The sequence below is a fragment of the Lolium perenne genome, chromosome 7, assembly GCF_019359855.2.
Source record: "Lolium perenne isolate Kyuss_39 chromosome 7, Kyuss_2.0, whole genome shotgun sequence".
NCBI lineage: Eukaryota > Viridiplantae > Streptophyta > Magnoliopsida > Poales > Poaceae > Lolium > Lolium perenne.
This window is the reverse complement of record NC_067250.2, coordinates 297,204,710-297,214,638: the sequence shown is the minus strand read 5'-3', so window position 1 is coordinate 297,214,638 and position 9,929 is coordinate 297,204,710.

Genomic DNA, 9,929 nt, shown 5'->3' with positions numbered 1-9,929 from the left:
AACAAACACAAGGATGAAGCGGTGCAGCAAAACTCACATAAAAGACATATTGTAAACATTATAAGACTCTACACCGTCTTCCTTGTTGTTCAAACTCAATACTAGAAATTATCTAGATCTTAGAGAGACCAATTATGCAAACCAAATTTTAGCAAGCTCTATGTATTTCTTCATTAATAGGTGCAAAGTATATGATGCAAGAGCTTAAACATGAGCACAACAATTGCCAAGTATCACATTATCCAAGACATTTTAGCAAATTACTACATGTATCATTTTCCAATTCCAACCATATAACAATTTAACGAAGAAGAAACTTCGCCATGAATACTATGAGTAAAGCCTAAGGACATACTTGTCCATATGCAACAGCGGAGTGTGTCTCTCTCCCACACAATGAATGCTAGGATCCATTTTATTCAAACAAAACAAAAACTAAAACAAACCGACGCTCCAAGCAAAGCACATAAGATGTGATGGAATAAAAATATAGTTTCAGGGGAGGAACCTGATAATGTTGTCGATGAAGAAGGGGATGCCTTGGGCATCCCCAAGCTTAGACACTTGAGTATTCTTGAAATATGCAGGGATGAACCACCGGGGCATCCCCAAGCTTAGAGCTTTCACTCTTCTTGATCATATTGTATCATCCTCCTCTCTTGACCCTTGAAAACTTCCTCCACACCAAACTCGAAACAACTCATTAGAGGGTTAGTGCATAATCAAAATTCACATGTTCAGAGGTGACACAATCATTCTTAACACTTCTGGACATTGCCCAAAGCTACTGGAAGTTAATGGAACAAAGAAATCCATCAAGCATAGCAAAAGAGGCAATGCGAAATAAAAGGCAGAATCTGTCAAAACAGAACAGTCCGTAAAGATGAATTTTATTGAGGCACCAGACTTGCTCAAATGAAAATTCTCAAATTGAATGAAAGTTGCGTACATATCTGAGGATCACTCACGTAAATTGGCATAATTTTCTGAGTTACCTACAGAGAATTAGGCCCAGATTCGTGACAGACAGAAATCTGTTTCTGCGCAGTAATCCAAATCTAGTATCAACATTTCTATCAAAGACTTTACTTGGCACAACAATGCAACAAAATAAGATAAGGAGATGTTGCTACAGTAGTAACAACTTCCAAAACAAAAATATAAAACAAAATTACTGTAGTAAAATAAACACATGGGTTATCTCCCAAGAAGTTCTTTCTTTATAGCCATTAAGATGGGCTCAGCAGTTTTAATGATGCACTCGCAAGAAATAGTATTTGAAGCAAAAGAGAGCATCAAGAGGCAAATTCAAAACACATTTAAGCCTAACATGCTTCCTATGAAAAGGAATCTTGTAAATAAACAAGTTCATGAAGAGCAAAGTAACAAGCATAGGAAGATAGAACAAGTGTAGCTTCAAAAATTTCAGCACATAGAGAGGTGTTTTAGTACCATGAAATTTTCTACAACCATATTTTCCTCTCTCATAATAACTTTCAGTAGTATCATGAGCAAACTCAACAATATAACTATCACATAAAGCATTCTTATCATGAGTCTCATGCATAAAATTATTACTACTCCCAACATAAGCATAGTCATTCTTATTAATTGTAGTGGGAGCAAATTCAACAAAGTAGCTATCATTATTATTCTCATCATCAAATATAGGAGGCATATTGTAATCATAATCAAATTTATCCTCCATAACAGGCGGCACCAAAAGACTATTATCATTATAATCATCATAAATAGGAGGTAAAGTATCATCAAAGTAAATTTTCTCCTCAATGCTTGGGGGACTAAAAATGTCATGCTCATCAAAACCAGCTTCCCCAAGCTTAGAATTTTCCATAGCATTAGCAACAATAGTGTTCAAAGCATTCATATTAATAACATTCCCATTAGCATTTATATAAAGTTCCATGGGTTTTTTAATTCTCTCTTCAAACACATCATGTCCTAATTCAAGATAAAGTTCATAAAGATCTCTCATATTTTTGTTGTTTTCCATTATGCCTAACTAGTATAAACAAGAAACAAAAAGATGCAATTGCAGGATCTAAAGGAAATAGCTTCGAGCACAAACACAATGGCGCCAGAAAAGCATCATATTACTGAACCGGAGTATGAGTGCCTTTTACCTTTCCTCCCCGGCAACGGCGCCAGAAAAGTGCTTGATGTCTACGGGTGCTTCTATTCTTGTAGACAGTGTTGGGCCTCCAAGAGCAGAGGTTTGTAGAACAGCAGCAAGTTTCCCTTAAGTGGATCACCCAAGGTTTATCGAACTCAGGGAGGAAGAGGTCAAAGATATCCCTCTCATGCAACTCTGCAACCACAAAGCAAGAAGTCTCTTGTGTCCCCAACACACCTAATAGGTGCACTAGTTCGGCGAAGAGATAGTGAAATACAGGTGGTATGAATAAGTATGAGCAGTAGCAACGACACCAGAAAAGTGCTTGCTGGCGTGTAGTTGATGGTGGTAATATTGCAGGCAGTAGAAACGCAGTAAAACAGTAAACAAGCAGCGATAGCAGTATTTAGGAATAAGGCCTAGGGATTATACTTTCACTAGTGGACACTCTCAACATTGATCACATAACAGAATAGATAAATGCTAGACTCTACACCCTCTTGTTGGATGATGAACACCACTAATTGTGTAGGATTACACGAACCCTCAATGCCGGAGTTAACAAGCTCCACAATATTCGATATTCATGTTTAAGTAACCTTAGAGTGCAAGATAGATCAACATAACCAAATAGATCACATCAATACCATCATAGTAATAGTTAACTTCATAATCTACAAGAGATCACAATCATAAACTACGCCAAGTACTACATGATGCACACACTGTCCACATTACATCATGCAGGAGGAATAAAGTACTTTAATAACATCACTAGAGTAGCACATAGATGAATTGTGATACAAAACTCATATGAATATCAATCATGTAAGGCAGCTCATGAGATCATTGTATTGAAGTACATAGGAGAGAGATTAACCACATAGCTACCGGTACAGCCCCGAGCCTCGATGGAGAACTACTCCCTCCTCATGGGAGACAACAGCGTTGATGAAGATGGCGGTGGTGTCGATGGAGAAGCCTTCCGGGGGCACTTCCCCGTCCCGGCGGCGTGCCGGAACAGAGACTCCTGTCCCCCAGATCTTGGCTTCGCGATGGCGGCGGCTCTGGAAGGTTTCTCGTACAGTGGCTTTTTCGTATCGAATTTTTAGGTCGAGGACCCTTAAATAGGCGAAGAGGCGGCGTCAGAAGGTCAACGAGGCGACGACATGCTAGGGGGGCGCGGGCCACCCCCAGGCCGCGCTGGCCTACCATCTGGTGGGCCTGTGGCCCCCCTCTGGCCTCTCTCGGGTGTTCTGGATGCTTCCGGGGATTCTAAGATGCTGGGCGTTGATTTCGTCCGATTCCGAGAATATTTCCTTACTAGGATTTCTGAAACCAAAAACAGCAGAAAACAGCAACTGGCCCTTTGGCATCTCGTCAATAGGTTAGTTCCGGAAAACGCATAATAATGACATAAAGTATGCATAAAACATGTAGATATCATCAATAATGTGGCATGGAACATAAGAAATTATCGATACGTCGGAGACGTATCAGGGCCCCACACGCTAGGGCCGCGCGGGCCCCCCTGGGCCGCGCCGCCCTAGTGTGGCGGCGCCCCGTGGCCCCACTTCGTCTTCCCTTCGGTCTTCTGGAAGCTTCGTGTGAAAATAGGCCCCTGGGCGTTGATTTCGTCCAATTCCGAGAATATTTTCTTACTAGGATTTCTGAAACCAAAAACAGCAGAAAACAGCAACTGGCTCTTCGGCATCTCGTTAATAGGTTAGTCTTAGGAAAATGCATAAATATGACATAAAGTATGCATAAAACATGTAGATATCATCAATAATGTGGCATGGAACATAAGAAATTATCGATACGTCGGAGACGTATTAGCATCCCCAAGCTTAGTTTCTGCTCGTCCCGAGCAGGTAAACGATAACAAAGATAATTCTGGAGTGACATGCCATCATAACCTTGATCATACTATTGTAAGCATATGTAATGAATGCAACGAGTCAAACAATGTAAATGACATGAGTAAACAAATGAATCATATAGCAAAGACTTTTCATGAATAGTACTTCAAGACAAGCATCAATAAGTCTTGCATAAGAGTTAACTCATAAAGCAATAATTCAAAGTAGAGGTATTGAAGCAACACAAAGAAAGATTAAGTTTCAGCGGTTGCTTTCAACTTATAACATGTATATCTCATGGATATTGTCAACATAGAGTAATATAACAAGTGCAATATGCAAGTATGTAGGAATCAATGCACAGTTCACACAAGTGTTTGCTTCTTGAGGTGGAGAGAGATAGGTGAACTGACTCAACAATAAAAGTAAAAGAAAGGCCCTTCGCAGAGGGAAGCATCGATTGCTATATTTGTGCTAGAGCTTTGATTTTGAAAACAAGAAACAATTTTGTCAACGGTAGTAATAAAGCATATGTGTCATGTAAATTATATCTTACAAGTTGCAAGCCTCATGCATAGTATACTAATAGTGCCCGCACCTTGTCCTAATTAGCTCGGATTACCTGGATTATCATTGCAATGCATATGTTTTAACCAAGTGTCACAAAGGGGTACCTCTATGCCGCCTGTACAAAGGTATAAGGAGAAAGCTCGCATCGGATTTCTCGCTATTGATTATTCTCAACTTAGACATCCATACCGGGACAACATAGACAACAGATAATGGACTCCTCTTTTATGCATAAGCATTCAACAACAATTAATTTTCTCATATGAGATTGAGGATATTTGTCCAAAACTGAAACTTCCACCATGGATCATGGCTTTAGTTAGCGGCCCAATGTTCTTCTCTAACATTATGCATGCTCTAACCATTCTAGCGGTAAATCTCCCTTACTTCAGACAAGACGGACATGCATAGCAACTCACATGATATTCAACAAAGAGTAGTTGATGGCGTCCCCAGGAACATGGTTATCGCACAACAAGCAACTTAATAAGAGATAAAGTGCATAAGTACATATTCATTACCACAATAGTTTTTAGGCTATTTGTCCCATGAGCTATATATTGTAAAGGTAGAGAATGGAAATTTTAAAGGTAGCACTCAAGCAATTTACTTTGGAATGGCGGAGAAATACCATGTAGTAGGTAGGTATGGTGGACACAAATGGCATAGTGGTTGGCTCAAGGATTTTGGATGCATGAGAAGTATTCCCTCTCGATACAAGGTTTAGGCTAGCAAGGTTATTTGAAACAAACACAAGGATGAACCGGTGCAGCAAAACTCACATAAAAGACATATTGTAAACATTATAAGACTCTACACCGTCTTCCTTGTTGTTCAAACTCAATACTAGAAATTATCTAGACCTTAGAGAGACCAATTATGCAAACCAAATTTTAGCAAGCTCTATGTATTTCTTCATTAATAGGTGCAAAGTATATGATGCAAGAGTTTAAACATGAGCACAACAATTGCCAAGTATCACATTATCCAAGACATTTTAGCAATTACTACATGTAGCATTTTCCAATTCCAACCATATAACAATTTAACGAAGAAGATTCTTTCGCCATGAATATTATGAGTAAAGCCTAAGGACATATTTGTCCATATGCAACAGAGGAGCGTGTCTCTCTCCCAAACAAAGAATGCTAGGATCCATTTTATTCAAACAAAACAAAAACAAAAATAAACCGACTTCTCCAAGCAAAGTACATAAGATGTGATGGAATAAAAATATAGTTTCACTAGAGGAACCTGATAATGTTGTCGATGAAGAAGGGGATGCCTAAGGCATCCCCAAGCTTAGACGCTTGAGTCTTCTTGAAATATGCAGGGGTGAACCACCGGGGCATCCCCAAGCTTAGAGCTTTCACTCTCCTTGATCATATTGTATCATCTCCCTCTCTTGATCCTTGAAAACTTCCTCCACACCAAACTCAAAACAACTCATTAGAGAGTTAGTGCAAAATTAAAATTTACATGTTCAGAGGTGACATAATCATTATTAACACTTCTGGACATTGCACAAAGCTACTGAAAGTCAATGGAATAGAAAAATCCATCAAGCATAGCAAAACAGGCAATGCGAAAAAAAAGGCAGAATCTGTCAAAACAGAACAGTTCGTAAAGACGAATTTTATTGAGGCACCAGACTTGCTCAAATGAAAATTCTCAAATTGAATGAAAGTTGCGTACATATCTGAGGATCACTCATGTAAATTGGCATAATTTTCTGAGTTACCTACAGAGAATTAGGCCCAGATTCGTGACAGCAAAGAAATCTGTTTTTGCGCAGTAATCCAAATCTAGTATGAACCTTGCTATCAACGACTTTACTTGGCACAACAATGCACAAAACTAAGATAAGGAGAGGTTGCTACAGTAGTAACAACTTCCAAGACTCAAATATAAAATAAAGGTACTGTAGTAAAAACATGGGTTGTCTCCCATAAGCGCTTTTCTTTAACGCCTTTCAGCTAGGCGCAGAAAGTGTGTATCAAGTGTTATCAAGAGATGGAGCATCTACAGCGGGGTGTGGAGTTTTCTCAACCATGCATAGTATTTTGGATACATAAGTTTCAGCGGCTCCCTTTTCATTAGTCTTGGGCTTGCTACTCTCATCAAACAAATTTTCAGGAACAAGCCAAGCATAATTATTATCTAGAGCTTCATGCATAGCTAGGAGCTTACAAGGTATTGGTGCTTTAATCTCCCCACTATCATTAACATTATTAGTGTACTTAATTCTATCCATATCCATCTTTTCAAATGTTCTTTTAAAATCGGTGATCATACCAAGCCTATCATGCTTACTAAAAACTTTTCTAGCTTCTTTGGCTATATCCTCAAATTCTCGCACTAGGACTTTTAGAACAAAATCTCTCTTCTCTCCCCTCTCCATATCAGAAAGTGTAAGAAACATGTGTTGTATCATGGGGTTGAGACTAATAAATCTAGCTTCCATCATGCGTACCAAACAAACAGAGGCATCTTCATAAGTAGGGACAACTTTTGCAAGGGGTATATCTTTAAGATCTTCATGCATACTAACGTGGGTGAAAAATTCTTCTATATTATCTCTTCCAATTATAGACCCTTGCCCCACCGGTATATCATTTACAGTAAAATTAAAAGGAAACATGATGAATTAAGTAAAGCAAATGCTAGTAACTAATTTTTTTGTGTTTTTAATATAGCAAACAAGATAACAAGTAAAGTAAAACTAGCAACTAATTTTTTTGTGTTTTGATTTAGTGCAGCAAACAAAGTACTAAATAAAATAAAGCAAGACAAAAACAAAGTAAAGAGATTGGGATGTGGAGACTCCCCTTGCAGCGTGTCTTGATCTCCCCGGCAACGGCGCCAGAAATTTAGCTTGACACGCGTACATCACGCGACCGTTGGGAACCCCAAGTGGAAGGTGTGATGCGTACATCAGTAAGTTTCCCTCAGTTAGAAACCAAGGTTTATCGAACCAGTAGGAGTCAAGAAGCACGTTGAAGGTTGATGGCGGCGAGATGTAGTGCGGCGCAACACTAGGGATTCCGGCGCCAACGTGGAACCTGCACAACACAACCAAAGTACTTTGCCCCAACGAAACAGTGAGGTTGTCAATCTCACCGGCTTGCTGTAACAAAGGATTAGATGTATAGTGTGGATGATGATTGTTTGCAGAGAACAGTAGAACGAGTATTGCAGTAGATTGTATTCGATGTAAAAGAATGGACCGGGGTCCACAGTTCACTAGAGGTGTCTCTCCCATAAGATAAATAGCATGTTGGGTGAACAAATTACAGTTGGGCAATTGACAAATAGAGAGGGCATGACAATGCACATACATGATATGATGAGTATTGTGAGATTTAATTGGGCATTACGACAAAGTACATAGACCGCTATCCAGCATGCATCTATGCCTAAAAAATCCACCTTCAGGTTATCATATGAACCCCTTCCAGTATTAAGTTGAAAACAACAGACAATTGCATTAAGTATGGTGCGTAATGTAACCAATAACTACATCCTCGGACATAGCATCAATGTTTTATCCCTAGTGGCAACAGCACATCCACAACCTTAGGGGTTTCTGTCACCCCCCCAGATTCAACGGAGACATGAACCCACTATCGAGCATAAATACTCCCTCTTGGAGTTACAAGTATCAACTTGGCCAAAGCCTCTACTAGTAACGGAGAGCATGCAAGATCATAAACAACACATAGATAGATTGATAATCAACATAACATAGTATTCTCTATCCATCGGATCCCAACAAACACAACATATAGCATTACAGATAGATGATCTTGATCATGTTAGGCAGCTCACAAGACCCGACAATGAAGCATAATGAGGAGAAGACAACCATCTAGCTACTGCTATGGACCCATAGTCCAGGGGTGAACTACTCACTCATCACTCCGGAGGCGACCGTGGCGGTGAAGAGTCCTCCGGGAGATGATTCCCCTCTCCGGCAGGGTGTCGGAGGCGATCTCCTGAATCCCCCGAGATGGGATTGGCGGCGGCGGCGTCTCTGGAAGGTTTTCCGTATCGTGGCTCTCGGTACTGGGGTTTCGCGACGAAGACTATATGTAGGCGGAAGGGCAGGTCAGGGGGCCACACGGGGGCCCCACACGCTAGGGCCGTGCCGCCCTAGTGTGGCGGCGCCCCGTGGCCCCACTTCGTCTTCCCTTCGGTCTTCTAGAAGCTTCGTGTGAAAATAGGCCCCTGGGCGTTGATTTCGTCCAATTTCGAGAATATTTCCTTACTAGGATTTCTGAAACCAAAAACTGCAGAAAACAGCAACTGGCTCTTCGGCATCTCGTTAATAGGTTAGTGCCGGAAAATGCATAAATATGACATAAAGTATGCATAAAACATGTAGATATCATCAATAATGTGGCATGGAACATAAGAAATTATCGATACGTCGGAGACATATCAGGTATCAACTTATCTAAATAAAGCCTCTTATAAAGAGAAAAAGGCAAAACACTAACACCGGCTCCCAAGTCACATAGAGCAGTTTTAACATAATTATTCTTAATAGAACAAGGAATAGTAGGTATACCTGGGTCGCCCAACTTCTTTGGAACTTTGCCATTGAAAGAGTCATTAGCAAGCATAGTGGAAATCTCCTCATTGGGGATTTTCCTTTTGTTAGTAACAATATCTTTCATATACTTTGAATAAGGAGGCAATTTAATAGCATCAGTCAAAGGGATTTGCAAGAATAAAGGTTTCATCCAATCGCAAAATTTATTATAGTGTTCTTCTTCCTTTGATTTTAGTTTCTTAGCAAGAAAAGGCATTGGCTTTTGCACCCAAGGTTCCTTTTCATTATCATGTTTCTTAGCAATAAAATCTTATTTAGTATACTTTTTATTTTTAGCATGCTTTTCAGGTTCATCTTCAACTTCTTCTTTATCAGAAGCATCATTCTTATCATTACCATTATCATGTTCATTACCACTTTCAGTTTCAGCATCAGAAATAGAAATACTATTAGGATCATGAGTAAAATACATTATGGGTACTTGAACTTGTTGGTGGGTTTCAGATTAGTCACCGTACTCAGAGAATACTAAATTACGGTCATCAAATACAAGTTGTGTGCTCATAGACAGTCACTGGCTCCGGAAGCACCATGTATTTGATGATGTGGCATATACAGGCCCACTAGTCACGACATCTATGGGTAACTTCCAAAAAGGCTGAGGTGTGACGGAGCTATTTGCAAAACCATATACATCTGGGAATTCTTTTGCACCGAATAACACTTTTCTTGTACTTTGTAATATTTTTGCATTGAACCACGGTCCACATTATCTTCATTGATAGCCAATTAAACATGCCTGGTTCCA